The following is a 27,868-nucleotide window of genomic DNA, read 5'->3' as shown; positions in this document are numbered from 1 at the left end:
CAATTGGGAGAGGTCAAACAGACACAATAGCCATCACCTAAAGACTTACCACACTGTTTCGGCCCAATTCCAACTGCTTTTGGCAGCTAAATATTGTTTAGCCTCTTTAGTAGTTTAATTTGAGGCCACCTGCTAATATTATGTCCTGTAGATCTTTTTACATTACCAACACATGATTTTTTTCAGTAAGCCAATACATTTAGCAAACTTTTTTATTAGCTTACCTGGTTATAGAAGTAGAAGAAGGCAAAAAAGTGACTGTATCTCACCTACAGCCATACCACATTGGATACGCCCAATCTCGTCTGATCTTGGAAGCGAAGCAGTGTTGGGCATGGTTAGTACATGGTTGGGAGACCACATGGGAACACCAGGTGCTGTAGGTTTTTTCCCATTACTGGCAAATTGTTTTTATTCTCTAGCTATTTAAATTGGAAACTTTTTCTTTTTATTGCCAATACAGACATTTGGGAGAGGTCAAACAGACACAATAGCCATCACCTAAAGACTTACCACACTGTTTCGGCCCAATTCCAACTGCTTTTGGCAGCTAAACAGTGTTGAGCTTCTTTAGTAGTTTAATTTGAGACCACCTGCTAATATTATGTCCTGTAGGTCTTTTTACATTACCAACACATGATTTTTTTCAGTAAGCCAATAATGTTAGGAAACTTTTTTATTAGCTTACCTGGTTATAGAAGTAGAAGACTGTATCTCACCTACAGCCATACCACATTGGATACGCCCAATCTCGTCTGATCTTGGAAGCTAAGCAGTGTTGGGCCTAGTTAGTACTTGGGTGGGAGAAAACATGGGAACACCAGGTGCTGTAGGTTTTTTCCCATTACTGGAAAATTGTTTTTATTCTCTAGCTATTTAAATTGGACACTTTTTCTTTTTATTGCCAATACAGACATTTGGGAGAGGTCAAACAGACACAATAGCCATCACCTAAAAACTTACCACACTGTTTCGGCCCAATTACAACTGCTTTTGGCAGCTAAACAGTGTTGAGCCTCTTTAGTAGTTTAATTTGAGACCACCTGCTAATATTATGTCCTGTAGGTCTTTTTACATTACCAACACATGATTTTTTTAAGTAAGCCAATACAGTTAGGAAACTTTTTTATTAGCTTACCTGGTTATAGAAGTAGAAGAGGGCAAAAAAGTGATTGTATCTCACCTACAGCCATACCACATTGGATATGCCCAATCTCGTCTGATCTTGGAAGCTAAGCAGTGTGGGGCCTGGTTAGTGCTTGGGTGGGAGACCACATGGGAACACCAGGTGCTGTAGGTTTTTTCCCATTACTGGCAAATTGTTTTTATTCTATAGCTATTTAAATTGGAAACTTTTTCTTTTTATTGCCAATACAGACAATTGGGAGAGGTCAAACAGACACAATAGCCATCACCTAAAGACTTACCACACTGTTTCGGCCCAATTCCAACTGCTTTTGGCAGCTAAATATTGTTTAGCCTCTTTAGTAGTTTAATTTGAGGCCACCTGCTAATATTATGTCCTGTAGATCTTTTTACATTACCAACACATGATTTTTTTCAGTAAGCCAATACAGTTAGCAAACTTTTTTATTAGCTTACCTGGTTATAGAAGTAGAAGAAGGCAAAAAAGTGACTGTATCTCACCTACAGCCATACCACATTGGATACGCCCAATCTCGTCTGATCTTGGAAGCTAAGCAGTGTTGGGCCTGGTTAGTACTTGGGTGGGAGACCACATGGGAACACCAGGTGCTGTAGGTTTTTTCCCATTACTGGCAAATTGTTTTTATTCTCTAGCTATTTAAATTGGAAACTTTTTCTTTTTATTGCCAATACAGACATTTGGGAGAGGTCAAACAGACACAATAGCCATCACCTAAAGACTTACCACACTGTTTCGGCCCAATTCCAACTGCTTTTGGCAGCTAAACAGTGTTGAGCTTCTTTAGTAGTTTAATTTGAGACCACCTGCTAATATTATGTCCTGTAGGTCTTTTTACATTACCAACACATGATTTTTTTCAGTAAGCCAATAATGTTAGGAAACTTTTTTATTAGCTTACCTGGTTATGGAAGTAGAAGAGGACAAAAAAGTGACTGTATCTCACCTACAGCCATACCACATTGGATACGCCCAATCTCGTCTGATCTTGGAAGCTAAGCAGTGTTGGGCCTAGTTAGTACTTGGGTGGGAGACCACATGGGAACACCAGGTGCTGTAGGTTTTTTCCCATTACTGGCAAATTGTTTTTATTCTCTAGCTATTTAAATTGGACACTTTTTCTTTTTATTGCCAATACAGACATTTGGGAGAGGTCAAACAGACACAATAGCCATCACCTAAAAACTTACCACACTGTTTCGGCCCAATTACAACTGCTTTTGGCAGCTAAACAGTGTTGAGCCTCTTTAGTAGTTTAATTTGAGACCACCTGCTAATATTATGTCCTGTAGGTCTTTTTACATTACCAACACATGATTTTTTTAAGTAAGCCAATACAGTTAGGAAACTTTTTTATTAGCTTACCTGGTTATAGAAGTAGAAGAGGGCAAAAAAGTGATTGTATCTCACCTACAGCCATACCACATTGGATACGCCCAATCTCCTCTGATCTTGGAAGCTAAGCAGTGTGGGGCCTGGTTAGTACTTGGGTGGGAGACCACATGGGAACACCAGGTGCTGTAGGTTTTTTCCCATTACTGGCAAATTGTTTTTATTCTATAGCTATTTAAATTGGAAACTTTTTCTTTTTATTGCCAATACAGACAATTGGGAGAGGTCAAACAGACACAATAGCCATCACCTAAAGACTTACCACACTGTTTCGGCCCAATTCCAACTGCTTTTGGCAGCTAAATATTGTTTAGCCTCTTTAGTAGTTTAATTTGAGGCCACCTGCTAATATTATGTCCTGTAGATCTTTTTACATTACCAACACATGATTTTTTTCAGTAAGCCAATACATTTAGCAAACTTTTTTATTAGCTTACCTGGTTATAGTAGTAGAAGAAGGCAAAAAAGTGACTGTATCTCACCTACAGCCATACCACATTGGATACGCCCAATCTCGTCTGATGTTGGGCATGGTTAGTACATGGTTGGGAGACCACATGGGAACACCAGGTGCTGTAGGTTTTTTCCCATTACTGGCAAATTGTTTTTATTCTCTAGCTATTTAAATTGGAAACTTTTTCTTTTTATTGCCAATACAGACATTTGGGAGAGGTCAAACAGACACAATAGCCATCACCTAAAGACTTACCACACTGTTTCGGCCCAATTCCAACTGCTTTTGGCAGCTAAACAGTGTTGAGCTTCTTTAGTAGTTTAATTTGAGACCACCTGCTAATATTATGTCCTGTAGGTCTTTTTACATTACCAACACATGATTTTTTTCAGTAAGCCAATAATGTTAGGAAACTTTTTTATTAGCTTACCTGGTTCTAGAAGAAGACTGTATCTCACCTACAGCCATACCACATTGGATACGCCCAATCTCGTCTGATCTTGGAAGCTAAGCAGTGTTGGGCCTAGTTAGTACTTGGGTGGGAGACCACATGGGAACACCAGGTGCTGTAGGTTTTTTCCCATTACTGGAAAATTGTTTTTATTCTCTAGCTATTTAAATTGGACACTTTTTCTTTTTATTGCCAATACAGACATTTGGGAGAGGTCAAACAGACACAATAGCCATCACCTAAAGACTTATCACACTGTTTTGGCCCAATTACAACTGCTTTTGGCAGCTAAACAGTGTTGAGCCTCTTTAGTAGTTTAATTTGAGACCACCTGCTAATATTATGTCCTGTAGGTCTTTTTACATTACCAACACATGATTTTTTTAAGTAAGCCAATACAGTTAGGAAACTTTTTTATTAGCTTACCTGGTTATAGAAGTAGAAGAGGGCAAAAAAGTGATTGTATCTCACCTACAGCCATACCACATTGGATACGCCCAATCTCGTCTGATCTTGGAAGCTAAACAGTGAGGGTCCTTGTTAGTACTTGGGTGGGAGACCACATGGGAAAACCAGGTGCTGTAGGTTTTTTCCCATTACTGGCAAATTGTTTTTATTCTATAGCTATTTAAATTGGAAACTTTTTCTTTTTATTTCCAATACAGACAATTGGGAGAGGTCAATCAGACACAATAGCCATCACCTAAAGACTTACCACACTGTTTCGGCCCAATTCCAACTGCTTTTGGCAGCTAAATATTGTTTAGCCTCTTTAGTAGTTTAATTTGAGGCCACCTGCTAATATTATGTCCTGTAGATCTTTTTACATTACCAACACATGATTTTTTTCAGTAAGCCAATACAGTTAGCAAACTTTTTTATTAGCTTACCTGGTTATAGAAGTAGAAGAAGGCAAAAAAGTGACTGTATCTCACCTACAGCCATACCACATTGGATACGCCCAATCTCGTCTGATCTTGGAAGCTAAGCAGTGTTGGGCCTGGTTAGTACTTGGGTGGGAGACCACATGGGAACACCAGGTGCTGTAGGTTTTTTCCCATTACTGCCAAATTGTTTTTATTCTCTAGCTATTTAAATTGGAAACTTTTTCTTTTTATTGCCAATACAGACATTTGGGAGAGGTCAAACAGACACAATAGCCATCACCTAAAGACTTACCACACTGTTTCGGCCCAATTCCAACTGCTTTTGGCAGCTAAACAGTGTTGAGCTTCTTTAGTAGTTTAATTTGAGACCACCTGCTAATATTATGTCCTGTAGGTCTTTTTACATTACCAACACATGATTTTTTTCAGTAAGCCAATAATGTTAGGAAACTTTTTTATTAGCTTACCTGGTTATAGAAGTAGAAGAGGACAAAAAAGTGACTGTATCTCACCTACAGCCATACAACATTGGATACGTCCAATCTCGTCTGATCTTGGAAGCTAAGCAGTGTTGGGCCTAGTTAGTACTTGGGTGGGAGACCACATGGGAACACCAGGTGCTGTAGGTTTTTTCCCATTACTGGCAAATTGTTTTTATTCTCTAGCTATTTAAATTGGACACTTTTTCTTTTTATTGCCAATACAGACATTTGGGAGAGGTCAAACAGACACAATAGCCATCACCTAAAAACTTACCACACTGTTTCGGCCCAATTACAACTGCTTTTGGCAGCTAAACAGTGTTGAGCCTCTTTAGTAGTTTAATTTGAGACCACCTGCTAATATTATGTCCTGTAGGTCTTTTTACATTACCAACACATGATTTTTTTAAGTAAGCCAATACAGTTAGGAAACTTTTTTATTAGCTTACCTGGTTATAGAAGTAGAAGAGGGCAAAAAAGTGATTGTATCTCACCTACAGCCATACCACATTGGATACGCCCAATCTCGTCTGATCTTGGAAGCTAAGCAGTGTGGGGCCTGGTTAGTACTTGGGTGGGAGACCACATGGGAACACCAGGTGCTGTAGGTTTTTTCCCATTACTGGCAAATTGTTTTTATTCTATAGCTATTTAAATTGGAAACTTTTTCTTTTTATTGCCAATACAGACAATTGGGAGAGGTCAAACAGACACAATAGCCATCACCTAAAGACTTACCACACTGTTTCGGCCCAATTCCAACTGCTTTTGGCAGCTAAATATTGTTTAGCCTCTTTAGTAGTTTAATTTGAGGCCACCTGCTAATATTATGTCCTGTAGATCTTTTTACATTACCAACACATGATTTTGTTCAGTAAGCCAATACATTTAGCAAACTTTTTTATTAGCTTACCTGGTTATAGAAGTAGAAGAAGGCAAAAAAGTGACTGTATCTCACCTACAGCCATACCACATTGGATACGCCCAATCTCGTCTGATCTTGGAAGCGAAGCAGTGTTGGGCATGGTTAGTACATGGTTGGGAGACCACATGGGAACACCAGGTGCTGTAGGTTTTTTCCCATTACTGGCAAATTGTTTTTATTCTCTAGCTATTTAAATTGGAAACTTTTTCTTTTTATTGCCAATACAGACATTTGGGAGAGGTCAAACAGACACAATAGCCATCACCTAAAGACTTACCACACTGTTTCGGCCCAATTCCAACTGCTTTTGGCAGCTAAATAGTGTTGAGCCTCTTTAGTAGTTTAATTTGAGACCACCTGCTAATATTATGTCCTGTAGGTCTTTTTACATTACCAACACATGATTTTTTTAAGTAAGCCAATACAGTTAGCAAACTTTTTTATTAGCTTACCTGGTTATAGAAGTAGAAGAAGGCAAAAAAGTGACTGTATCGCACCTACAGCCATACCACATTGGATACGCCCAATCTCGTCTGATCTTGGAAGCTAAGCAGTGTTGGGCCTGGTTAGTACTTGGGTGGGAGACCACATGGGAACACCAGGTGCTGTAGGTTTTTTCCCATTACTGGCAAATTGTTTTTATTCTCTAGCTATTTAAATTGGAAACTTTTTCTTTTTATTGCCAATACAGACATTTGGGAGAGGTCAAACAGACACAATAGCCATCACCTAAAGACTTACCACACTGTTTCGGCCCAATTCCAACTGCTTTTGGCAGCTAAACAGTGTTGAGCTTCTTTAGTAGTTTAATTTGAGACCACCTGCTAATATTATGTCCTGTAGGTCTTTTTACATTACCAACACATGATTTTTTTCAGTAAGCCAATAATGTTAGGAAACTTTTTTATTAGCTTACCTGGTTATAGAAGTAGAAGAGGACAAAAAAGTGAGTGCATCTCACCTACATCCATACCACATTGGATACGCCCAATCTCGTCTGATCTTGGAAGCTAAGCAGTGTGGGGCCTGGTTAGTACTTGGGTGGGAGACCACATGGGAACACCAGGTGCTGTAGGTTTTTTCCCATTACTGGCAAATTGTTTTTATTCTATAGCTATTTAAATTGGAAACTTTTTCTTTTTATTGCCAATACAGACAATTGGGAGAGGTCAAACAGACACAATAGCCATCACCTAAAGACTTACCACACTGTTTCGGCCCAATTCCAACTGCTTTTGGCAGCTAAATATTGTTTAGCCTCTTTAGTAGTTTAATTTGAGGCCACCTGCTAATATTATGTCCTGTAGATCTTTTTACATTACCAACACATGATTTTTTTCAGTAAGCCAATACATTTACCAAACTTTTTTATTAGTTCACCTGGTTATAGAAGTAGAAGAAGGCAAAAAAGTGACTGTATCTCACCTACAGCCATACCACATTGGATACGCCCAATCTCGTCTGATCTTGGAAGCGAAGCAGTGTTGGGCATGGTTAGTACATGGTTGGGAGACCACATGGGAACACCAGGTGCTGTAGGTTTTTTCCCATTACTGGCAAACTGTTTTTATTCTCTAGCTATTTAAATTGGAAACTTTTTCTTTTTATTGCCAATACAGACATTTGGGAGAGGTCAAACAGACACAATAGCCATCACCTAAAACTTACCACACTGTTTCGGCCCAATTCCAACTGCTTTTGGCAGCTAAATAGTGTTGAGCCTCTTTAGTAGTTTAATTTGAGACCACCTGCTAATATTATGTCCTGTAGGTCTTTTTACATTACCAACACATGATTTTTTTCAGTAAGCCAATACAGTTAGCAAACTTTTTTATTAGCTTACCTGGTTATAGAAGTAGAAGAAGGCAAAAAAGTGACTGTATCTCACCTACAGCCATACCACATTGGATACGCCCAATCTCGTCTTATCTTGGAAGCTAAGCAGTGTTGGGCCTGGTTAGTACTTGGGTGGGAGACCACATGGGAACACCAGGTGCTGTAGGTTTTTTTCCCATTACTGGCAAATTGTTTTTATTCTCTAGCTATTTAAATTGGAAACTTTTTCTTTTTATTGCCAATACAGACATTTGGGAGAGGTCAAACAGACACAATAGCCATCACCTAAAGACTTACTACACTGTTTCGGCCCAATTCCAACTGCTTTTGGCAGCTAAATATTGTTTAGCCTCTTTAGTAGTTTAATTTGAGGCCACCTGCTAATATAATGTCCTGTAGATCTTTTTACATTACCAACACATGATTTTTTTCAGTAAGCCAATACAGTTAGCAAACTTTTTTATTAGCTTACCTGGTTATAGAAGTAGAAGAAGGCAAAAAAGTGACTGTATCTCACCTACAGCCATACCACATTGGATACGCCCAATCTCGTCTGATCTTGGAAGCTAAGCAGTGTTGGGCCTGGTTAGTACTTGGGTGGGAGACCACATGGGAACACCAGGTGCTGTAGGTTTTTTCCCATTACTGGCAAATTGTTTTTATTCTCTAGCTATTTAAATTGGAAACTTTTTCTTTTTATTGCCAATACAGACATTTGGGAGAGGTCAAACAGACACAATAGCCATCACCTAAAGACTTACCACACTGTTTCGGCCCAATTCCAACTGCTTTTGGCAGCTAAATAGTGTTGAGCCTCTTTAGTAGTTTAATTTGAGACCACCTGCTAATATTATGTCCTGTAGGTCTTTTTACATTACCAACACATGATTTTTTTCAGTAAGCCAATACAGTTAGCAAACTTTTTTATTAGCTTACCTGGTTATAGAAGTAGAAGAAGGCAAAAAAGTGACTGTATCTCACCTACAGCCATACCACATTGGATACGCCCAATCTCGTCTTATCTTGGAAGCTAAGCAGTGTTGGGCCTGGTTAGTACTTGGGTGGGAGACCACATGGGAACACCAGGTGCTGTAGGTTTTTTCCCATTACTGGCAAATTGTTTTTATTCTCTAGCTATTTAAATTGGAAACTTTTTCTTTTTATTGCCAATACAGACATTTGGGAGAGGTCAAACAGACACAATAGCCATTACCTAAAGACTTACCACACTGTTTCGGCCCAATTCCAACTGCTTTTGGCAGATAAATATTGTTTAGCCTCTTTAGTAGTTTAATTTGAGGCCACCTGCTAATATTATGTCCTGTAGATCTTTTTACATTACCAACACATGATTTTTTTCAGTAAGCCAATACATTTAGCAAACTTTTTTATTAGCTTACCTGGTTATAGAAGTAGAAGAAGGCAAAAAAGTGACTGTATCTCACCTACAGCCATACCACATTGGATATGCCCAATCTCGTCTGATCTTGGAAGCGAAGCAGTGTTGGGCATGGTTAGTACATGGTTGGGAGACCACATGGGAACACCAGGTGCTGTAGGTTTTTTCCCATTACTGGCAAATTGTTTTTATTCTCTAGCTATTTAAATTGGAAACTTTTTCTTTTTATTGCCAATACAGACATTTGGGAGAGGTCAAACAGACACAATAGCCATCACCTAAAGACTTACCACACTGTTTCGGCCCAATTCCAACTGCTTTTGGCAGCTAAATATTGTTTAGCCTCTTTAGTAGTTTAATTTGAGGCCACCTGCTAATATTATGTCCTGTAGATCTTTTTACATTACCAACACATGATTTTTTTCAGTAAGCCAATACATTTAGCAAACTTTTTTATTAGCTTACCTGGTTATAGTAGTAGAAGAAGGCAAAAAAGTGACTGTATCTCACCTACAGCCATACCACATTGGATACGCCCAATCTCGTCTGATGTTGGGCATGGTTAGTACATGGTTGGGAGACCACATGGGAACACCAGGTGCTGTAGGTTTTTTCCCATTACTGGCAAATTGTTTTTATTCTCTAGCTATTTAAATTGGAAACTTTTTCTTTTTATTGCCAATACAGACATTTGGGAGAGGTCAAACAGACACAATAGCCATCACCTAAAGACTTACCACACTGTTTCGGCCCAATTCCAACTGCTTTTGGCAGCTAAACAGTGTTGAGCTTCTTTAGTAGTTTAATTTGAGACCACCTGCTAATATTATGTCCTGTAGGTCTTTTTACATTACCAACACATGATTTTTTTCAGTAAGCCAATAATGTTAGGAAACTTTTTTATTAGCTTACCTGGTTCTAGAAGAAGACTGTATCTCACCTACAGCCATACCACATTGGATACGCCCAATCTCGTCTGATCTTGGAAGCTAAGCAGTGTTGGGCCTAGTTAGTACTTGGGTGGGAGACCACATGGGAACACCAGGTGCTGTAGGTTTTTTCCCATTACTGGAAAATTGTTTTTATTCTCTAGCTATTTAAATTGGACACTTTTTCTTTTTATTGCCAATACAGACATTTGGGAGAGGTCAAACAGACACAATAGCCATCACCTAAAGACTTATCACACTGTTTTGGCCCAATTACAACTGCTTTTGGCAGCTAAACAGTGTTGAGCCTCTTTAGTAGTTTAATTTGAGACCACCTGCTAATATTATGTCCTGTAGGTCTTTTTACATTACCAACACATGATTTTTTTAAGTAAGCCAATACAGTTAGGAAACTTTTTTATTAGCTTACCTGGTTATAGAAGTAGAAGAGGGCAAAAAAGTGATTGTATCTCACCTACAGCCATACCACATTGGATACGCCCAATCTCGTCTGATCTTGGAAGCTAAACAGTGAGGGTCCTTGTTAGTACTTGGGTGGGAGACCACATGGGAAAACCAGGTGCTGTAGGTTTTTTCCCATTACTGGCAAATTGTTTTTATTCTATAGCTATTTAAATTGGAAACTTTTTCTTTTTATTTCCAATACAGACAATTGGGAGAGGTCAATCAGACACAATAGCCATCACCTAAAGACTTACCACACTGTTTCGGCCCAATTCCAACTGCTTTTGGCAGCTAAATATTGTTTAGCCTCTTTAGTAGTTTAATTTGAGGCCACCTGCTAATATTATGTCCTGTAGATCTTTTTACATTACCAACACATGATTTTTTTCAGTAAGCCAATACAGTTAGCAAACTTTTTTATTAGCTTACCTGGTTATAGAAGTAGAAGAAGGCAAAAAAGTGACTGTATCTCACCTACAGCCATACCACATTGGATACGCCCAATCTCGTCTGATCTTGGAAGCTAAGCAGTGTTGGGCCTGGTTAGTACTTGGGTGGGAGACCACATGGGAACACCAGGTGCTGTAGGTTTTTTCCCATTACTGCCAAATTGTTTTTATTCTCTAGCTATTTAAATTGGAAACTTTTTCTTTTTATTGCCAATACAGACATTTGGGAGAGGTCAAACAGACACAATAGCCATCACCTAAAGACTTACCACACTGTTTCGGCCCAATTCCAACTGCTTTTGGCAGCTAAATAGTGTTGAGCCTCTTTAGTAGTTTAATTTGAGACCACCTGCTAATATTATGTCCTGTAGGTCTTTTTACATTACCAACACATGATTTTTTTCAGTAAGCCAATAATGTTAGGAAACTTTTTTATTAGCTTACCTGGTTATAGAAGTAGAAGAGGACAAAAAAGTGACTGTATCTCACCTACAGCCATACAACATTGGATACGTCCAATCTCGTCTGATCTTGGAAGCTAAGCAGTGTTGGGCCTAGTTAGTACTTGGGTGGGAGACCACATGGGAACACCAGGTGCTGTAGGTTTTTTCCCATTACTGGCAAATTGTTTTTATTCTCTAGCTATTTAAATTGGACACTTTTTCTTTTTATTGCCAATACAGACATTTGGGAGAGGTCAAACAGACACAATAGCCATCACCTAAAAACTTACCACACTGTTTCGGCCCAATTACAACTGCTTTTGGCAGCTAAACAGTGTTGAGCCTCTTTAGTAGTTTAATTTGAGACCACCTGCTAATATTATGTCCTGTAGGTCTTTTTACATTACCAACACATGATTTTTTTAAGTAAGCCAATACAGTTAGGAAACTTTTTTATTAGCTTACCTGGTTATAGAAGTAGAAGAGGGCAAAAAAGTGATTGTATCTCACCTACAGCCATACCACATTGGATACGCCCAATCTCGTCTGATCTTGGAAGCTAAGCAGTGTGGGGCCTGGTTAGTACTTGGGTGGGAGACCACATGGGAACACCAGGTGCTGTAGGTTTTTTCCCATTACTGGCAAATTGTTTTTATTCTATAGCTATTTAAATTGGAAACTTTTTCTTTTTATTGCCAATACAGACAATTGGGAGAGGTCAAACAGACACAATAGCCATCACCTAAAGACTTACCACACTGTTTCGGCCCAATTCCAACTGCTTTTGGCAGCTAAATATTGTTTAGCCTCTTTAGTATAAAAGAAGTAGATAAAGACAGCGGCGACTAATCACTGGGCTGGGTGTAACATAAAATATTTATTAGGATGACAGTATAAGACAAAAAATATATATATAAAAATATAAAAAAGAAGGACAATTTTTTAAAGTAAGGTAAAAATAGGGAATAAAATGGAGGAGGTGAATAAAACAATCTTCCTAAAATCTAATAAAAGCGTATAAAGATATAAAGGAGATTTGCTTAACTTAAAACAGGATGGAGATCAGAGGTTGCCCAACGCGTTTCGTCGATGTGACTTCATCAAGGGATAACAGGCAACTGAGACCAGACCGGTATTTATACCTATATGTCTGTCTCCTGGCTGTATGACATCACTTCCTGTGATTAATTAGTGTGCAGGGTTATATGGCTACTTAAACAGTTAATTTCTTTGTAAAAATTGCTATCAATATTATTGGCCATGTGTAATCAGACAATCGCTAAGCTAAACATGAACAGAAACAATGCATAAACATTTATATAAGTCCTAATTGCGTATAAAACAGTAATTCGCGGCACTTCCGCCACGTTTCCGGTATCCAGACAGTTGTATTGCGCATGTCCAAATTTGTATAAGGCTTGATTTGACCTTCTTTCCTTATTGCGCATGCGCCGAGCGTCCAGCGATCAGGCAGAGTTTCAGGCTCTCTCAGGGTATGGTGTCTGTCTTTCTGGGTGCCGGCGGCCATTTTCCAGTGGATGCTGGTATCTTGTTTAGGAAGGTTAATTTTTGTACGGCGGCCATCTTAGTGGAGGCAGTTTGTTAAATTCCGCGATACATGAAATTAGATGAAAAGGAGACATCGTAAATACATAGAATATATTTTTATAACTGTGCAGTCTGCGCTTATCTAGTATACTTATTAGGGGATTTTTCAAGCATTGATATTAGGAATAAAGTGCTTTAGTGCTTAAGAACCTATAGTATAGTATAATGCGGCGGCCATCTTTGTGGAGGCACTGATTCAGAGATGTGTTTTGCTTATAAATAAAAAATTGGGGATCGTGGAACCTTATAATAAAATATGTTTAGGCGGTGTTGCACATATTAGTGCTTATGGAAGAATGAAAAAGTGAGAGTATTTATAATTTTGACGGATACTTTAGATAAAAAGCTGCATACTTATATCCTGATGCAGTGAGAATGTGCTAAGTGTGAGTGCATGAATTACACGATATCTCCAGGTTTTAGTACATTTAAGAGATGTGTTTTGGAAAGAGAAAAAAAGGAAAAATGATCGTGAGGACTAGATAATATTTTAGTTTACATGTGCATATATACATGTGTTTTCTAGCTGTGGTTTAAATAGAAATAAATAGTGCTTAAAGTGTGAGGATAGGTTTATAGGAGTTAGTGGTATTTAATAAATAAGAATAAATTAATTAAGGTAATTTAATTAAAAGTGTGAAATATTAACATCACGGTCGGTCGTCATTTTAATTACTACAGCACCTGGTTTTCCCAAGGGGTCTCCCTTCTTGGTACTAACCAGGCCCAACACTGCTTAGCTTCCAAGATCGGACGGAATTGGGCGTCATATAGTGTGGTATGGCTGTAGATAAATACGACGACAATTTTTTTGATGTTACGAGACTTTATTTTATTAATATTTTTTAAAAAAGGTTAAAAGAGTGTACAAAGGTTGTGGTAAGAGAAGTGCCAGTAAAAACATTTTTTGGTAGTGGTACGTTTGGACCTTATAGGAATGGTGCTATTTCGTAGCTGTCATTAAAACCCTGTGGGTGCATGGTGTCCAACTCGAAGATCCAGTACATTTCCCTCTGGGATAATCTTGTCGCCAAATCTCCACCTCTAGGTCCCATTTTGACCAGTTCGATTGCCTTAAAGGTTAGTCCATCTGGATTGGCGTTATGGTGACTTTCAAAATGTTTATAGATGGCGTGGCTGTCGATCTTGTTCTTAATGTTTCTGTTATGTTCCTGGATCCTCAGTTTTAACGGTCTCTTGGTTTTTCCTACATACTTCAGGTTACAAGGGCATTCCAGCAGATAAATTACTGAGCTTGTGTTGCAATTGATGAAATCTTTGATGATGTAGTCCTTGGTGTTATTGTGATTAGTGAACTTTTTTCTGTTTGGATGAACGTATTTGCATATGTTGCATTTCCCACATTTGTAGGAGCCTACACATTTAATTCCTGTATTAGTTTGTGGATTCTTTAGAAGGCTTGGTGCTAGGATATCTTTCAGGTTTTTAGATTTCTTGAATATCACTTGGGGGTTGGGCGGTAAGATGTCCTTCAAGGTGGGATCCATCAGGAGTACGTTCCAGTGTCTTTTAAGGCTCTGTTTAATTTTAAATTCGTGTTGGTTATAGGTAGTGATGAAAGACACTGTTTCCTTTTTCTCTTCTTTTTTGTTATTATATTTTAGTAAGTCGTCTCTTTGGATATTGTTAACTTTTGATAGTGCATTGTTTAAAACTTCGGTGGGATATTCTTTTTCTTCAAAACGTTGTTTATACAATTCAAGTTGGGTGGCACATTCTTCTTCCTTATTACAATTCCTTTTAATACGGTTGAACTGGGAGAACGGAATGTTCTCCTTCCATTTCCGTAGATGGTTGCTCTTATAGTGGAGGTAGCTGTTTGTGTCCACTTGCTTTATGAAATTCTTTGTGTGCACTTCTGTACCCTCACCTACCAGTATCAGGTCTAGAAATTCGATCTGGGTTTTGTTAATGTTCGAGGTGAATTTGAGATTCATTTGGTTATTACTGATGTAGTTTAGAAAATCGGAAAACATAGCTTCATCACCTTCCCACACGATTAAAATGTCATCAATATACCTTCTGTAAAACTTGACATTGTCCTTAAAAGCATGGTCTGTGTAGATAAAACGCTTTTCCCAGTACCCCATAAAAAGATTGGCAAAACTTGGTGCAAAGATAGTACCCATCGCTGTACCGCATCTCTGTAGAAAAAACTGGTCTAAAAACTTAAAATAGTTGTGACTTAAAATGAACATCATAATGTCACAAATAAAAGTTTTATGTTGAGGGGTGATTGTGTCATCATCCTCCAGGAATTCTTTGCATGCTTCGATTCCGACCTCGTGTTCTATGCATGTATACAACGACTGGACATCTATCGTGGCCCAGTAAAAAGAATCCTTCCATGTGAAGTTTTTAAAAAGATTTAAAACTGAGGTTGTATCTTTTAAAAATGCAGGTAAGTTCATCACATATTTGCGTAAAAAGATATCTACATACTCTGAGAGATTGGAGGTCAGGGAGTCTATTCCTGCCACTATTGGGCGTCCCGGTGGATCGACTAAAGATTTGTGAATCTTTGGCAGGAAATAGAATATAGGGGTGATGGGGTTGGACCTCATAAGGTATTGATACTCTTCTTTGGTTATTATTTTGTCCCGTAGGCCTTGCAGTAGTAGTATTCTGAGTTCTTCAATGAAACCTTCTTTTGGGTCCTGTTTCAGAGTCATGTATGAGGTCTTATCGTTCAGTAATCTGTTTGCTTCACGTACATAGGCCTCCCGATCCATGATGACCAAACCTCCCCCTTTGTCAGCTTGTTTTAGGATAATATCTGGGTTATCCTTAAGTTTCTTTAATGCTTCTCTCTCTGAGTTTGAAAGATTCTTGTGTGCAACAGGTTCCATTTCTTTTTCACAGAGGTCCTTCTTGACTAAATCATAGAATATCCCAATGTTGTTCCCTTTTGATTCTAGGGGATAGTATTTAGATACTGGTTTTAATCCTGATTTTGATTGGTTTTCGTAATTCTGGATGCTGGCGTTTTCTTTCCTGGCAAAATGTCTTTTTAATGTCAATTTTCTTACAAATTTATTCAAATCTATATAAGTTTCAAATTTGTTCATTCCTCAAGAAAATTGACATTAAAAAGACATTTTGCCAGGAAAGAAAACGCCAGCATCCAGAATTACGAAAACCAATCAAAATCAGGATTAAAACCAGTATCTAAATACTATCCCCTAGAATCAAAAGGGAACAACATTGGGATATTCTATGATTTAGTCAAGAAGGACCTCTGTGAAAAAGAAATGGAACCTGTTGCACACAAGAATCTTTCAAACTCAGAGAGAGAAGCATTAAAGAAACTTAAGGATAACCCAGATATTATCCTAAAACAAGCTGACAAAGGGGGAGGTTTGGTCATCATGGATCGGGAGGCCTATGTACGTGAAGCAAACAGATTACTGAACGATAAGACCTCATACATGACTCTGAAACAGGACCCAAAAGAAGGTTTCATTGAAGAACTCAGAATACTACTACTGCAAGGCCTACGGGACAAAATAATAACCAAAGAAGAGTATCAATACCTTATGAGGTCCAACCCCATCACCCCTATATTCTATTTCCTGCCAAAGATTCACAAATCTTTAGTCGATCCACCGGGACGCCCAATAGTGGCAGGAATAGACTCCCTGACCTCCAATCTCTCAGAGTATGTAGATATCTTTTTACGCAAATATGTGATGAACTTACCTGCATTTTTAAAAGATACAACCTCAGTTTTAAATCTTTTTAAAAACTTCACATGGAAGGATTCTTTTTACTGGGCCACGATAGATGTCCAGTCGTTGTATACATGCATAGAACACGAGGTCGGAATCGAAGCATGCAAAGAATTCCTGGAGGATGATGACACAATCACCCCTCAACATAAAACTTTTATTTGTGACATTATGATGTTCATTTTAAGTCACAACTATTTTAAGTTTTTAGACCAGTTTTTTCTACAGAGATGCGGTACAGCGATGGGTACTATCTTTGCACCAAGTTTTGCCAATCTTTTTATGGGGTACTGGGAAAAGCGTTTTATCTACACAGACCATGCTTTTAAGGACAATGTCAAGTTTTACAGAAGGTATATTGATGACATTTTAATCGTGTGGGAAGGTGATGAAGCTATGTTTTCCGATTTTCTAAACTACATCAGTAATAACCAAATGAATCTCAAATTCACCTCGAACATTAACAAAACCCAGATCGAATTTCTAGACCTGATACTGGTAGGTGAGGGTACAGAAGTGCACACAAAGAATTTCATAAAGCAAGTGGACACAAACAGCTACCTCCACTATAAGAGCAACCATCTACGGAAATGGAAGGAGAACATTCCGTTCTCCCAGTTCAACCGTATTAAAAGGAATTGTAATAAGGAAGAAGAATGTGCCACCCAACTTGAATTGTATAAACAACGTTTTGAAGAAAAAGAATATCCCACCGAAGTTTTAAACAATGCACTATCAAAAGTTAACAATATCCAAAGAGACGACTTACTAAAATATAATAACAAAAAAGAAGAGAAAAAGGAAACAGTGTCTTTCATCACTACCTATAACCAACACGAATTTAAAATTAAACAGAGCCTTAAAAGACACTGGAACGTACTCCTGATGGATCCCACCTTGAAGGACATCTTACCGCCCAACCCCCAAGTGATATTCAAGAAATCTAAAAACCTGAAAGATATCCTAGCACCAAGCCTTCTAAAGAATCCACAAACTAATACAGGAATTAAATGTGTAGGCTCCTACAAATGTGGGAAATGCAACATATGCAAATACGTTCATCCAAACAGAAAAAAGTTCACTAATCACAATAACACCAAGGACTACATCATCAAAGATTTCATCAATTGCAACACAAGCTCAGTAATTTATCTGCTGGAATGCCCTTGTAACCTGAAGTATGTAGGAAAAACCAAGAGACCGTTAAAACTGAGGATCCAGGAACATAACAGAAACATTAAGAACAAGATCGACAGCCACGCCATCTATAAACATTTTGAAAGTCACCATAACGCCAATCCAGATGGACTAACCTTTAAGGCAATCGAACTGGTCAAAATGGGACCTAGAGGTGGAGATTTGGCGACAAGATTATCCCAGAGGGAAATGTACTGGATCTTCGAGTTGGACACCATGCACCCACAGGGTTTTAATGACAGCTACGAAATAGCACCATTCCTATAAGGTCCAAACGTACCACTACCAAAAAATGTTTTTACTGGCACTTCTCTTACCACAACCTTTGTACACTCTTTTAACCTTTTTTAAAAAATATTAATAAAATAAAGTCTCGTAACATCAAAAAAATTGTCGTCGTATTTATCTACAGCCATACCACACTATATGACGCCCAATTCCGTCCGATCTTGGAAGCTAAGCAGTGTTGGGCCTGGTTAGTACCAAGAAGGGAGACCCCTTGGGAAAACCAGGTGCTGTAGTAATTAAAATGACGACCGACCGTGATGTTAATATTTCACACTTTTAATTAAATTACTTTAATTAATTTATTCTTATTTATTAAATACCACTAACTCCTATAAACCTATCCTCACACTTTAAGCACTATTTATTTCTATTTAAACCACAGCTAGAAAACACATGTATATATGCACATGTAAACTAAAATATTATCTAGTCCTCACGATCATTTTTCCTTTTTTTCTCTTTCCAAAACACATCTCTTAAATGTACTAAAACCTGGAGATATCGTGTAATTCATGCACTCACACTTAGCACATTCTCACTGCATCAGGATATAAGTATGCAGCTTTTTATCTAAAGTATCCGTCAAAATTATAAATACTCTCACTTTTTCATTCTTCCATAAGCACTAATATGTGCAACACCGCCTAAACATATTTTATTATAAGGTTCCACGATCCCCAATTTTTTATTTATAAGCAAAACACATCTCTGAATCAGTGCCTCCACAAAGATGGCCGCCGCATTATACTATACTATAGGTTCTTAAGCACTAAAGCACTTTATTCCTAATATCAATGCTTGAAAAATCCCCTAATAAGTATACTAGATAAGCGCAGACTGCACAGTTATAAAAATATATTCTATGTATTTACGATGTCTCCTTTTCATCTAATTTCATGTATCGCGGAATTTAACAAACTGCCTCCACTAAGATGGCCGCCGTACAAAAATTAACCTTCCTAAACAAGATACCAGCATCCACTGGAAAATGGCCGCCGGCACCCAGAAAGACAGACACCATACCCTGAGAGAGCCTGAAACTCTGCCTGATCGCTGGACGCTCGGCGCATGCGCAATAAGGAAAGAAGGTCAAATCAAGCCTTATACAAATTTGGACATGCGCAATACAACTGTCTGGATACCGGAAACGTGGCGGAAATGCCGCGAATTACTGTTTTATACGCAATTAGGACTTATATAAATGTTTATGCATTGTTTCTGTTCATGTTTAGCTTAGCGATTGTCTGATTACACATGGCCAATAATATTGATAGCAATTTTTACAAAGAAATTAACTGTTTAAGTAGCCATATAACCCTGCACACTAATTAATCACAGGAAGTGATGTCATACAGCCAGGAGACAGACATATAGGTATAAATACCGGTCTGGTCTCAGTTGCCTGTTATCCCTTGATGAAGTCACATCGACGAAACGCGTTGGGCAACCTCTGATCTCCATCCTGTTTTAAGTTAAGCAAATCTCCTTTATATCTTTATACGCTTTTATTAGATTTTAGGAAGATTGTTTTATTCACCTCCTCCATTTTATTCCCTATTTTTACCTTACTTTAAAAAATTGTCCTTCTTTTTTATATTTTTATATATATATTTTTTGTCTTATACTGTCATCCTAATAAATATTTTATGTTACACCCAGCCCAGTGATTAGTCGCCGCTGTCTTTATCTACTTCTTTTATACCTTTTAAAGTGCTCTACCGACACTATTTTTTAAAGACTTGGCTGACACCCTATATACTACAAGGGAAGATTGCTGGGGCTACTATCGTTTTCTAGAGAAGCACAAGTGGCGCCGCTCATCCAAAATACATAGCCTCTTTAGTAGTTTAATTTGAGGCCACCTGCTAATATTATGTCCTGTAGATCTTTTTACATTACCAACACATGATTTTGTTCAGTAAGCCAATACATTTAGCAAACTTTTTTATTAGCTTACCTGGTTATAGAAGTAGAAGAAGGCAAAAAAGTGACTGTATCTCACCTACAGCCATACCACATTGGATACGCCCAATCTCGTCTGATCTTGGAAGCGAAGCAGTGTTGGGCATGGTTAGTACATGGTTGGGAGACCACATGGGAACACCAGGTGCTGTAGGTTTTTTCCCATTACTGGCAAATTGTTTTTATTCTCTAGCTATTTAAATTGGAAACTTTTTCTTTTTATTGCCAATACAGACATTTGGGAGAGGTCAAACAGACACAATAGCCATCACCTAAAGACTTACCACACTGTTTCGGCCCAATTCCAACTGCTTTTGGCAGCTAAATAGTGTTGAGCCTCTTTAGTAGTTTAATTTGAGACCACCTGCTAATATTATGTCCTGTAGGTCTTTTTACATTACCAACACATGATTTTTTTAAGTAAGCCAATACAGTTAGCAAACTTTTTTATTAGCTTACCTGGTTATAGAAGTAGAAGAAGGCAAAAAAGTGACTGTATCGCACCTACAGCCATACCACATTGGATACGCCCAATCTCGTCTGATCTTGGAAGCTAAGCAGTGTTGGGCCTGGTTAGTACTTGGGTGGGAGACCACATGGGAACACCAGGTGCTGTAGGTTTTTTCCCATTACTGGCAAATTGTTTTTATTCTCTAGCTATTTAAATTGGAAACTTTTTCTTTTTATTGCCAATACAGACATTTGGGAGAGGTCAAACAGACACAATAGCCATCACCTAAAGACTTACCACACTGTTTCGGCCCAATTCCAACTGCTTTTGGCAGCTAAACAGTGTTGAGCTTCTTTAGTAGTTTAATTTGAGACCACCTGCTAATATTATGTCCTGTAGGTCTTTTTACATTACCAACACATGATTTTTTTCAGTAAGCCAATAATGTTAGGAAACTTTTTTATTAGCTTACCTGGTTATAGAAGTAGAAGAGGACAAAAAAGTGAGTGCATCTCACCTACATCCATACCACATTGGATACGCCCAATCTCGTCTGATCTTGGAAGCTAAGCAGTGTGGGGCCTGGTTAGTACTTGGGTGGGAGACCACATGGGAACACCAGGTGCTGTAGGTTTTTTCCCATTACTGGCAAATTGTTTTTATTCTATAGCTATTTAAATTGGAAACTTTTTCTTTTTATTGCCAATACAGACAATTGGGAGAGGTCAAACAGACACAATAGCCATCACCTAAAGACTTACCACACTGTTTCGGCCCAATTCCAACTGCTTTTGGCAGCTAAATATTGTTTAGCCTCTTTAGTAGTTTAATTTGAGGCCACCTGCTAATATTATGTCCTGTAGATCTTTTTACATTACCAACACATGATTTTTTTCAGTAAGCCAATACATTTACCAAACTTTTTTATTAGTTCACCTGGTTATAGAAGTAGAAGAAGGCAAAAAAGTGACTGTATCTCACCTACAGCCATACCACATTGGATACGCCCAATCTCGTCTGATCTTGGAAGCGAAGCAGTGTTGGGCATGGTTAGTACATGGTTGGGAGACCACATGGGAACACCAGGTGCTGTAGGTTTTTTCCCATTACTGGCAAACTGTTTTTATTCTCTAGCTATTTAAATTGGAAACTTTTTCTTTTTATTGCCAATACAGACATTTGGGAGAGGTCAAACAGACACAATAGCCATCACCTAAAACTTACCACACTGTTTCGGCCCAATTCCAACTGCTTTTGGCAGCTAAATAGTGTTGAGCCTCTTTAGTAGTTTAATTTGAGACCACCTGCTAATATTATGTCCTGTAGGTCTTTTTACATTACCAACACATGATTTTTTTCAGTAAGCCAATACAGTTAGCAAACTTTTTTATTAGCTTACCTGGTTATAGAAGTAGAAGAAGGCAAAAAAGTGACTGTATCTCACCTACAGCCATACCACATTGGATACGCCCAATCTCGTCTTATCTTGGAAGCTAAGCAGTGTTGGGCCTGGTTAGTACTTGGGTGGGAGACCACATGGGAACACCAGGTGCTGTAGGTTTTTTTCCCATTACTGGCAAATTGTTTTTATTCTCTAGCTATTTAAATTGGAAACTTTTTCTTTTTATTGCCAATACAGACATTTGGGAGAGGTCAAACAGACACAATAGCCATCACCTAAAGACTTACTACACTGTTTCGGCCCAATTCCAACTGCTTTTGGCAGCTAAATATTGTTTAGCCTCTTTAGTAGTTTAATTTGAGGCCACCTGCTAATATAATGTCCTGTAGATCTTTTTACATTACCAACACATGATTTTTTTCAGTAAGCCAATACAGTTAGCAAACTTTTTTATTAGCTTACCTGGTTATAGAAGTAGAAGAAGGCAAAAAAGTGACTGTATCTCACCTACAGCCATACCACATTAGATACGCCCAATCTCGTCTGATCTTGGAAGCTAAGCAGTGTTGGGCCTGGTTAGTACTTGGGTGGGAGACCACATGGGAACACCAGGTGCTGTAGGTTTTTTCCCATTACTGGCAAATTGTTTTTATTCTCTAGCTATTTAAATTGGAAACTTTTTCTTTTTATTGCCAATACAGACATTTGGGAGAGGTCAAACAGACACAATAGCCATCACCTAAAGACTTACCACACTGTTTCGGCCCAATTCCAACTGCTTTTGGCAGCTAAATAGTGTTGAGCCTCTTTAGTAGTTTAATTTGAGACCACCTGCTAATATTATGTCCTGTAGGTCTTTTTACATTACCAACACATGATTTTTTTCAGTAAGCCAATACAGTTAGCAAACTTTTTTATTAGCTTACCTGGTTATAGAAGTAGAAGAAGGCAAAAAAGTGACTGTATCTCACCTACAGCCATACCACATTGGATACGCCCAATCTCGTCTTATCTTGGAAGCTAAGCAGTGTTGGGCCTGGTTAGTACTTGGGTGGGAGACCACATGGGAACACCAGGTGCTGTAGGTTTTTTCCCATTACTGGCAAATTGTTTTTATTCTCTAGCTATTTAAATTGGAAACTTTTTCTTTTTATTGCCAATACAGACATTTGGGAGAGGTCAAACAGACACAATAGCCATTACCTAAAGACTTACCACACTGTTTCGGCCCAATTCCAACTGCTTTTGGCAGATAAATATTGTTTAGCCTCTTTAGTAGTTTAATTTGAGGCCACCTGCTAATATTATGTCCTGTAGATCTTTTTACATTACCAACACATGATTTTTTTCAGTAAGCCAATACATTTAGCAAACTTTTTTTTAGCTTACCTGGTTATAGAAGTAGAAGAAGGCAAAAAAGTGACTGTATCTCACCTACAGCCATACCACATTGGATACGCCCAATCTCGTCTGATCTTGGAAGCGAAGCAGTGTTGGGCATGGTTAGTACATGGTTGGGAGACCACATGGGAACACCAGGTGCTGTAGGTTTTTTCCCATTACTGGCAAATTGTTTTTATTCTCTAGCTATTTAAATTGGAAACTTTTTCTTTTTATTGCCAATACAGACATTTGGGAGAGGTCAAACAGACACAATAGCCATCACCTAAAGACTTACCACACTGTTTCGGCCCAATTCCAACTGCTTTTGGCAGCTAAATAGTGTTGAGCCTCTTTAGTAGTTTAATTTGAGACCACCTGCTAATATTATGTCCTGTAGGTCTTTTTACATTACCAACACATGATTTTTTTCAGTAAGCCAATACAGTTAGCAAACTTTTTTATTAGCTTACCTGGTTATAGAAGTAGAAGAAGGCAAAAAAGTGACTGTATCTCACCTACAGCCATACCACATTGGATACGCCCAATCTCGTCTTATCTTGGAAGCTAAGCAGTGTTGGGCCTGGTTAGTACTTGGGTGGGAGACCACATGGGAACACCAGGTGCTGTAGGTTTTTTCCCATTACTGGCAAATTGTTTTTATTCTCTAGCTATTTAAATTGGAAACTTTTTCTTTTTATTGCCAATACAGACATTTGGGAGAGGTCAAACAGACACAATAGCCATCACCTAAAGACTTACTACACTGTTTCGGCCCAATTCCAACTGCTTTTGGCAGCTAAATATTGTTTAGCCTCTTTAGTAGTTTAATTTGAGGCCACCTGCTAATATTATGTCCTGTAGATCTTTTTACATTACCAACACATGATTTTTTTCAGTAAGCCAATACAGTTAGCAAACTTTTTTATTAGCTTACCTGGTTATAGAAGTAGAAGAAGGCAAAAAAGTGACTGTATCTCACCTACAGCCATACCACATTGGATACGCCCAATCTCGTCTGATCTTGGAAGCTAAGCAGTGTTGGGCCTGGTTAGTACTTGGGTGGGAGACCACATGGGAACACCAGGTGCTGTAGGTTTTTTTTACCATTACTGGCAAATTGTTTTTATTCTCTAGCTATTTAAATTGGACACTTTTTCTTTTTATTGCCAATACAGACATTTGGGAGAGGTCAAACAGACACAATAGCCATCACCTAAAGACTTACCACACTGTTTCGGCCCAATTACAACTGCTTTTGGCAGCTAAACAGTGTTGAGCCTCTTTAGTAGTTTAATTTGAGACCACCTGCTAATATTATGTCCTGTAGGTCTTTTTACATTACCAACACATGATTTTTTTAAGTAAGCCAATACAGTTAGGAAACTTTTTTATTAGCTTACCTGGTTATAGAAGTAGAAGAGGGCAAAAAAGTGATTGTATCTCACCTACAGCCATACCACATTGGATACGCCCAATCTCGTCTGATCTTGGAAGCTAAGCAGTGTTGGGCCTGGTTAGTACTTGGGTGGGAGACCACATGGGAACACCAGGTGTTGTAGGTTTTTTCCCATTACTGACAAATTGTTTTTATTCTATAGCTATTTAAATTGGAAACTTTTTCTTTTTATTGCCAATACAGACAATTGGGAGAGGTCAAACAGACACAATAGCCATTACCTAAAGACTTACCACACTGTTTCGGCCCAATTCCAACTGCTTTTGGCAGATAAATATTGTTTAGCCTCTTTAGTAGTTTAATTTGAGGCCACCTGCTAATATTATGTCCTGTAGATCTTTTTACATTACCAACACATGATTTTTTTCAGTAAGCCAATACATTTAGCAAACTTTTTTATTAGCTTACCTGGTTATAGAAGTAGAAGAAGGCAAAAAAGTGACTGTATCTCACCTACAGCCATACCACATTGGATACGCCCAATCTCGTCTGATCTTGGAAGCGAAGCAGTGTTGGGCCTGGTTAGTACATGGTTGGGAGACCACATGGGAACACCAGGTGCTGTAGGTTTTTTCCCATTACTGGCAAATTGTTTTTATTCTCTAGCTATTTAAATTGGAAACTTTTTCTTTTTATTGCCAATACAGACATTTGGGAGAGGTCAAACAGACACAATAGCCATCACCTAAAGACTTACCACACTGTTTCGGCCCAATTCCAACTGCTTTTGGCAGCTAAATAGTGTTGAGCCTCTTTAGTAGTTTAATTTGAGACCACCTGCTAATATTATGTCCTGTAGGTCTTTTTACATTACCAACACATGATTTTTTTCAGTAAGCCAATACAGTTAGCAAACTTTTTTATTAGCTTACCTGGTTATAGAAGTAGAAGAAGGCAAAAAAGTGACTGTATCTCACCTACAGCCATACCACATTGGATACGCCCAATCTCGTCTTATCTTGGAAGCTAAGCAGTGTTGGGCCTGGTTAGTACTTGGGTGGGAGACCACATGGGAACACCAGGTGCTGTAGGTTTTTTTTAATATTACTGGCAAATTGTTTTTATTCTCTAGCTATTTAAATTGGACACTTTTTCTTTTTATTGCCAATACAGACATTTGGGAGAGGTCAAACAGACACAATAGCCATCACCTAAAGACTTACCACACTGTTTCGGCCTAATTACAACTGCTTTTGGCAGCTAAACAGTGTTGAGCCTCTTTAGTAGTTTAATTTGAGACCACCTGCTAATATTATGTCCTGTAGGTCTTTTTACATTACCAACACATGATTTTTTTAAGTAAGCCAATACAGTTAGGAAACTTTTTTCTTAGCTTACCTGGTTATAGAAGTAGAAGAGGGCAAAAAAGTGATTGTATCTCACCTACAGCCATACCACATTGGATACGCCCAATCTCGTCTGATCTTGGAAGCTAAGCAGTGTGGGGCCTGGTTAGTACTTGGGTGGGAGACCACATGGGAACACCAGGTGTTGTAGGTTTTTTCCCATTACTGACAAATTGTTTTTATTCTATAGCTATTTAAATTGGAAACTTTTTCTTTTTATTGCCAATACAGACAATTGGGAGAGGTCAAACAGACACAATAGCCATTACCTAAAGACTTACCACACTGTTTCGGCCCAATTCCAACTGCTTTTGGCAGATAAATATTGTTTAGCCTCTTTAGTAGTTTAATTTGAGGCCACCTGCTAATATTATGTCCTGTAGATCTTTTTACATTACCAACACATGATTTTTTTCAGTAAGCCAATACATTTAGCAAACTTTTTTATTAGCTTACCTGGTTATAGAAGTAGAAGAAGGCAAAAAAGTGACTTTATCTCACCTACAGCCATACCACATTGGATACGCCTGATCTTGGAAGCGAAGCAGTGTTGGGCCTGGTTAGTACATGGTTGGGAGACCACATGGGAACACCAGGTGCTGTAGGTTTTTTCCCATTACTGGCAAATTGTTTTTATTCTCTAGCTATTTAAATTGGAAACTTTTTCTTTTTATTGCCAATACAGACATTTGGGAGAGGTCAAACAGACACAATAGCCATCACCTAAAGACTTACCACACTGTTTCGGCCCAATTCCAACTGCTTTTGGCAGCTAAATAGTGTTGAGCCTCTTTAGTAGTTTAATTTGAGACCACCTGCTAATATTATGTCCTGTAGGTCTTTTTACATTACCAACACATGATTTTTTTTAGTAAGCCAATACAGTTAGCAAACTTTTTTATTAGCTTACCTGGTTATAGAAGTAGAAGAAGGCAAAAAAGTGACTGTATCTCACCTACAGCCATACCACATTGGATACGCCCAATCTCGTCTTATCTTGGAAGCTAAGCAGTGTTGGGCCTGGTTAGTACTTGGGTGGGGGAACACCAGGTGCTGTAGGTTTTTTCCCATTACTGGCAAATTGTTTTTATTCTCTAGCTATTTAAATTGGAAACTTTTTCTTTTTATTGCCAATACAGACATTTGGGAGAGGTCAAACAGACACAATAGCCATCACCTAAAGACTTACTACACTGTTTCGGCCCAATTCCAACTGCTTTTGGCAGCTAAATATTGTTTAGCCTCTTTAGTAGTTTAATTTGAGGCCACCTGCTAATATCATGTCCTGTAGATCTTTTTACATTACCAACACATGATTTTTTTCAGTAAGCCAATACAGTTAGCAAACTTTTTTATTAGCTTACCTGGTTATAGAAGTAGAAGAAGGCAAAAAAGTGACTGTATCTCACCTACAGCCATACCACATTGGATACGCCAAATCTCGTCTGATCTTGGAAGCTAAGCAGTGTTGGGCTTGGTTAGTACTTGGGTGGGAGACCACATGGGAACACCAGGTGCTGTAGGTTTTTTCCCATTACTGGCAAATTGTTTTTATTCTCTAGCTATTTAAATTGGAAACTTTTTCTTTTTATTGCCAATACAGACATTTGGGAGAGGTCAAACAGACACAATAGCCATCACCTAAAGACTTACCACACTGTTTCGGCCCAATTCCAACTGCTTTTGGCAGCTAAATAGTGTTGAGCCTCTTTAGTAGTTTAATTTGAGACCACCTGCTAATATTATGTC

The 27,868-nt window shown here is 38.3% G+C and overlaps 35 non-coding genes and 8 pseudogenes across 35 annotated transcripts; 42 read left to right on the top strand and 1 right to left on the bottom strand.

The window, feature by feature from the left end:
• Nucleotides 1–267: 267 nt before the first annotated feature.
• Nucleotides 268–386, top strand: LOC146054163 (5S ribosomal RNA). The gene has a single exon (XR_014468139.1). It is a non-coding gene; the product is annotated as a 5S ribosomal RNA (ribosomal RNA).
• Nucleotides 387–717: 331 nt separating this feature from the next.
• Nucleotides 718–836, top strand: LOC146054194 (5S ribosomal RNA; annotated as a pseudogene).
• A 345-nt stretch (nt 837–1,181) lies between these two features.
• LOC146054120 (5S ribosomal RNA) lies at nt 1,182–1,300 on the top strand. The gene has a single exon (XR_014468100.1). It is a non-coding gene; the product is annotated as a 5S ribosomal RNA (ribosomal RNA).
• Nucleotides 1,301–1,645: 345 nt separating this feature from the next.
• On the top strand, nt 1,646–1,764 carry LOC146054062 (5S ribosomal RNA). Its single transcript, XR_014468048.1, has one exon. It is a non-coding gene; the product is annotated as a 5S ribosomal RNA (ribosomal RNA).
• Nucleotides 1,765–2,109: 345 nt separating this feature from the next.
• On the top strand, nt 2,110–2,228 carry LOC146053955 (5S ribosomal RNA). Its single transcript, XR_014467950.1, has one exon. It is a non-coding gene; the product is annotated as a 5S ribosomal RNA (ribosomal RNA).
• Nucleotides 2,229–2,573: 345 nt separating this feature from the next.
• Nucleotides 2,574–2,692, top strand: LOC146054001 (5S ribosomal RNA). The gene has a single exon (XR_014467992.1). It is a non-coding gene; the product is annotated as a 5S ribosomal RNA (ribosomal RNA).
• A 775-nt stretch (nt 2,693–3,467) lies between these two features.
• Nucleotides 3,468–3,586, top strand: LOC146053954 (5S ribosomal RNA). Its single transcript, XR_014467949.1, has one exon. It is a non-coding gene; the product is annotated as a 5S ribosomal RNA (ribosomal RNA).
• Nucleotides 3,587–3,931: 345 nt separating this feature from the next.
• On the top strand, nt 3,932–4,050 carry LOC146054183 (5S ribosomal RNA; annotated as a pseudogene).
• A 345-nt stretch (nt 4,051–4,395) lies between these two features.
• On the top strand, nt 4,396–4,514 carry LOC146054050 (5S ribosomal RNA). The gene has a single exon (XR_014468037.1). It is a non-coding gene; the product is annotated as a 5S ribosomal RNA (ribosomal RNA).
• Nucleotides 4,515–4,859: 345 nt separating this feature from the next.
• On the top strand, nt 4,860–4,978 carry LOC146054179 (5S ribosomal RNA). Its single transcript, XR_014468154.1, has one exon. It is a non-coding gene; the product is annotated as a 5S ribosomal RNA (ribosomal RNA).
• A 345-nt stretch (nt 4,979–5,323) lies between these two features.
• On the top strand, nt 5,324–5,442 carry LOC146053871 (5S ribosomal RNA). Its single transcript, XR_014467874.1, has one exon. It is a non-coding gene; the product is annotated as a 5S ribosomal RNA (ribosomal RNA).
• A 345-nt stretch (nt 5,443–5,787) lies between these two features.
• LOC146054161 (5S ribosomal RNA) lies at nt 5,788–5,906 on the top strand. The gene has a single exon (XR_014468138.1). It is a non-coding gene; the product is annotated as a 5S ribosomal RNA (ribosomal RNA).
• A 345-nt stretch (nt 5,907–6,251) lies between these two features.
• LOC146054038 (5S ribosomal RNA) lies at nt 6,252–6,370 on the top strand. Its single transcript, XR_014468026.1, has one exon. It is a non-coding gene; the product is annotated as a 5S ribosomal RNA (ribosomal RNA).
• Nucleotides 6,371–6,715: 345 nt separating this feature from the next.
• LOC146054069 (5S ribosomal RNA) lies at nt 6,716–6,834 on the top strand. Its single transcript, XR_014468054.1, has one exon. It is a non-coding gene; the product is annotated as a 5S ribosomal RNA (ribosomal RNA).
• Nucleotides 6,835–7,179: 345 nt separating this feature from the next.
• On the top strand, nt 7,180–7,298 carry LOC146054159 (5S ribosomal RNA). Its single transcript, XR_014468136.1, has one exon. It is a non-coding gene; the product is annotated as a 5S ribosomal RNA (ribosomal RNA).
• A 344-nt stretch (nt 7,299–7,642) lies between these two features.
• LOC146054091 (5S ribosomal RNA) lies at nt 7,643–7,761 on the top strand. The gene has a single exon (XR_014468074.1). It is a non-coding gene; the product is annotated as a 5S ribosomal RNA (ribosomal RNA).
• Nucleotides 7,762–8,107: 346 nt separating this feature from the next.
• Nucleotides 8,108–8,226, top strand: LOC146054026 (5S ribosomal RNA). The gene has a single exon (XR_014468015.1). It is a non-coding gene; the product is annotated as a 5S ribosomal RNA (ribosomal RNA).
• A 345-nt stretch (nt 8,227–8,571) lies between these two features.
• On the top strand, nt 8,572–8,690 carry LOC146054090 (5S ribosomal RNA). The gene has a single exon (XR_014468073.1). It is a non-coding gene; the product is annotated as a 5S ribosomal RNA (ribosomal RNA).
• Nucleotides 8,691–9,035: 345 nt separating this feature from the next.
• Nucleotides 9,036–9,154, top strand: LOC146054181 (5S ribosomal RNA; annotated as a pseudogene).
• A 775-nt stretch (nt 9,155–9,929) lies between these two features.
• LOC146053951 (5S ribosomal RNA) lies at nt 9,930–10,048 on the top strand. Its single transcript, XR_014467947.1, has one exon. It is a non-coding gene; the product is annotated as a 5S ribosomal RNA (ribosomal RNA).
• A 345-nt stretch (nt 10,049–10,393) lies between these two features.
• Nucleotides 10,394–10,512, top strand: LOC146054182 (5S ribosomal RNA; annotated as a pseudogene).
• A 345-nt stretch (nt 10,513–10,857) lies between these two features.
• LOC146054014 (5S ribosomal RNA) lies at nt 10,858–10,976 on the top strand. Its single transcript, XR_014468004.1, has one exon. It is a non-coding gene; the product is annotated as a 5S ribosomal RNA (ribosomal RNA).
• Nucleotides 10,977–11,321: 345 nt separating this feature from the next.
• On the top strand, nt 11,322–11,440 carry LOC146054178 (5S ribosomal RNA). The gene has a single exon (XR_014468153.1). It is a non-coding gene; the product is annotated as a 5S ribosomal RNA (ribosomal RNA).
• A 345-nt stretch (nt 11,441–11,785) lies between these two features.
• On the top strand, nt 11,786–11,904 carry LOC146053870 (5S ribosomal RNA). Its single transcript, XR_014467873.1, has one exon. It is a non-coding gene; the product is annotated as a 5S ribosomal RNA (ribosomal RNA).
• Nucleotides 11,905–13,557: 1,653 nt separating this feature from the next.
• Nucleotides 13,558–13,677, bottom strand: LOC146054214 (5S ribosomal RNA; annotated as a pseudogene).
• Nucleotides 13,678–18,235: 4,558 nt separating this feature from the next.
• On the top strand, nt 18,236–18,355 carry LOC146054213 (5S ribosomal RNA; annotated as a pseudogene).
• Nucleotides 18,356–20,119: 1,764 nt separating this feature from the next.
• Nucleotides 20,120–20,238, top strand: LOC146054158 (5S ribosomal RNA). The gene has a single exon (XR_014468135.1). It is a non-coding gene; the product is annotated as a 5S ribosomal RNA (ribosomal RNA).
• A 345-nt stretch (nt 20,239–20,583) lies between these two features.
• LOC146054002 (5S ribosomal RNA) lies at nt 20,584–20,702 on the top strand. The gene has a single exon (XR_014467993.1). It is a non-coding gene; the product is annotated as a 5S ribosomal RNA (ribosomal RNA).
• Nucleotides 20,703–21,047: 345 nt separating this feature from the next.
• Nucleotides 21,048–21,166, top strand: LOC146054068 (5S ribosomal RNA). The gene has a single exon (XR_014468053.1). It is a non-coding gene; the product is annotated as a 5S ribosomal RNA (ribosomal RNA).
• Nucleotides 21,167–21,511: 345 nt separating this feature from the next.
• LOC146054157 (5S ribosomal RNA) lies at nt 21,512–21,630 on the top strand. The gene has a single exon (XR_014468134.1). It is a non-coding gene; the product is annotated as a 5S ribosomal RNA (ribosomal RNA).
• Nucleotides 21,631–21,974: 344 nt separating this feature from the next.
• Nucleotides 21,975–22,093, top strand: LOC146054089 (5S ribosomal RNA). Its single transcript, XR_014468072.1, has one exon. It is a non-coding gene; the product is annotated as a 5S ribosomal RNA (ribosomal RNA).
• A 346-nt stretch (nt 22,094–22,439) lies between these two features.
• Nucleotides 22,440–22,558, top strand: LOC146053910 (5S ribosomal RNA). The gene has a single exon (XR_014467909.1). It is a non-coding gene; the product is annotated as a 5S ribosomal RNA (ribosomal RNA).
• Nucleotides 22,559–22,903: 345 nt separating this feature from the next.
• LOC146054088 (5S ribosomal RNA) lies at nt 22,904–23,022 on the top strand. Its single transcript, XR_014468071.1, has one exon. It is a non-coding gene; the product is annotated as a 5S ribosomal RNA (ribosomal RNA).
• A 344-nt stretch (nt 23,023–23,366) lies between these two features.
• On the top strand, nt 23,367–23,485 carry LOC146054156 (5S ribosomal RNA). Its single transcript, XR_014468133.1, has one exon. It is a non-coding gene; the product is annotated as a 5S ribosomal RNA (ribosomal RNA).
• A 345-nt stretch (nt 23,486–23,830) lies between these two features.
• Nucleotides 23,831–23,949, top strand: LOC146054086 (5S ribosomal RNA). The gene has a single exon (XR_014468069.1). It is a non-coding gene; the product is annotated as a 5S ribosomal RNA (ribosomal RNA).
• Nucleotides 23,950–24,294: 345 nt separating this feature from the next.
• Nucleotides 24,295–24,413, top strand: LOC146053990 (5S ribosomal RNA). Its single transcript, XR_014467982.1, has one exon. It is a non-coding gene; the product is annotated as a 5S ribosomal RNA (ribosomal RNA).
• A 347-nt stretch (nt 24,414–24,760) lies between these two features.
• Nucleotides 24,761–24,879, top strand: LOC146053895 (5S ribosomal RNA). Its single transcript, XR_014467896.1, has one exon. It is a non-coding gene; the product is annotated as a 5S ribosomal RNA (ribosomal RNA).
• Nucleotides 24,880–25,224: 345 nt separating this feature from the next.
• LOC146054080 (5S ribosomal RNA) lies at nt 25,225–25,343 on the top strand. Its single transcript, XR_014468064.1, has one exon. It is a non-coding gene; the product is annotated as a 5S ribosomal RNA (ribosomal RNA).
• A 345-nt stretch (nt 25,344–25,688) lies between these two features.
• LOC146054084 (5S ribosomal RNA) lies at nt 25,689–25,807 on the top strand. The gene has a single exon (XR_014468068.1). It is a non-coding gene; the product is annotated as a 5S ribosomal RNA (ribosomal RNA).
• A 347-nt stretch (nt 25,808–26,154) lies between these two features.
• LOC146053938 (5S ribosomal RNA) lies at nt 26,155–26,273 on the top strand. The gene has a single exon (XR_014467935.1). It is a non-coding gene; the product is annotated as a 5S ribosomal RNA (ribosomal RNA).
• A 345-nt stretch (nt 26,274–26,618) lies between these two features.
• On the top strand, nt 26,619–26,727 carry LOC146054233 (5S ribosomal RNA; annotated as a pseudogene).
• Nucleotides 26,728–27,072: 345 nt separating this feature from the next.
• Nucleotides 27,073–27,181, top strand: LOC146054236 (5S ribosomal RNA; annotated as a pseudogene).
• Nucleotides 27,182–27,526: 345 nt separating this feature from the next.
• Nucleotides 27,527–27,645, top strand: LOC146054077 (5S ribosomal RNA). The gene has a single exon (XR_014468061.1). It is a non-coding gene; the product is annotated as a 5S ribosomal RNA (ribosomal RNA).
• Nucleotides 27,646–27,868: the final 223 nt, after the last annotated feature.

Source organism: Crinia signifera, unplaced genomic scaffold (genome assembly GCF_055691185.1).
Source record: "Crinia signifera unplaced genomic scaffold, ASM5569118v1 HAP2_SCAFFOLD_222, whole genome shotgun sequence".
In the NCBI taxonomy this organism is placed as follows: domain Eukaryota; kingdom Metazoa; phylum Chordata; class Amphibia; order Anura; family Myobatrachidae; genus Crinia; species Crinia signifera.
Note: the sequence above shows the minus strand (reverse complement) of the source record. Positions and strands in the feature narration are given on the sequence as shown.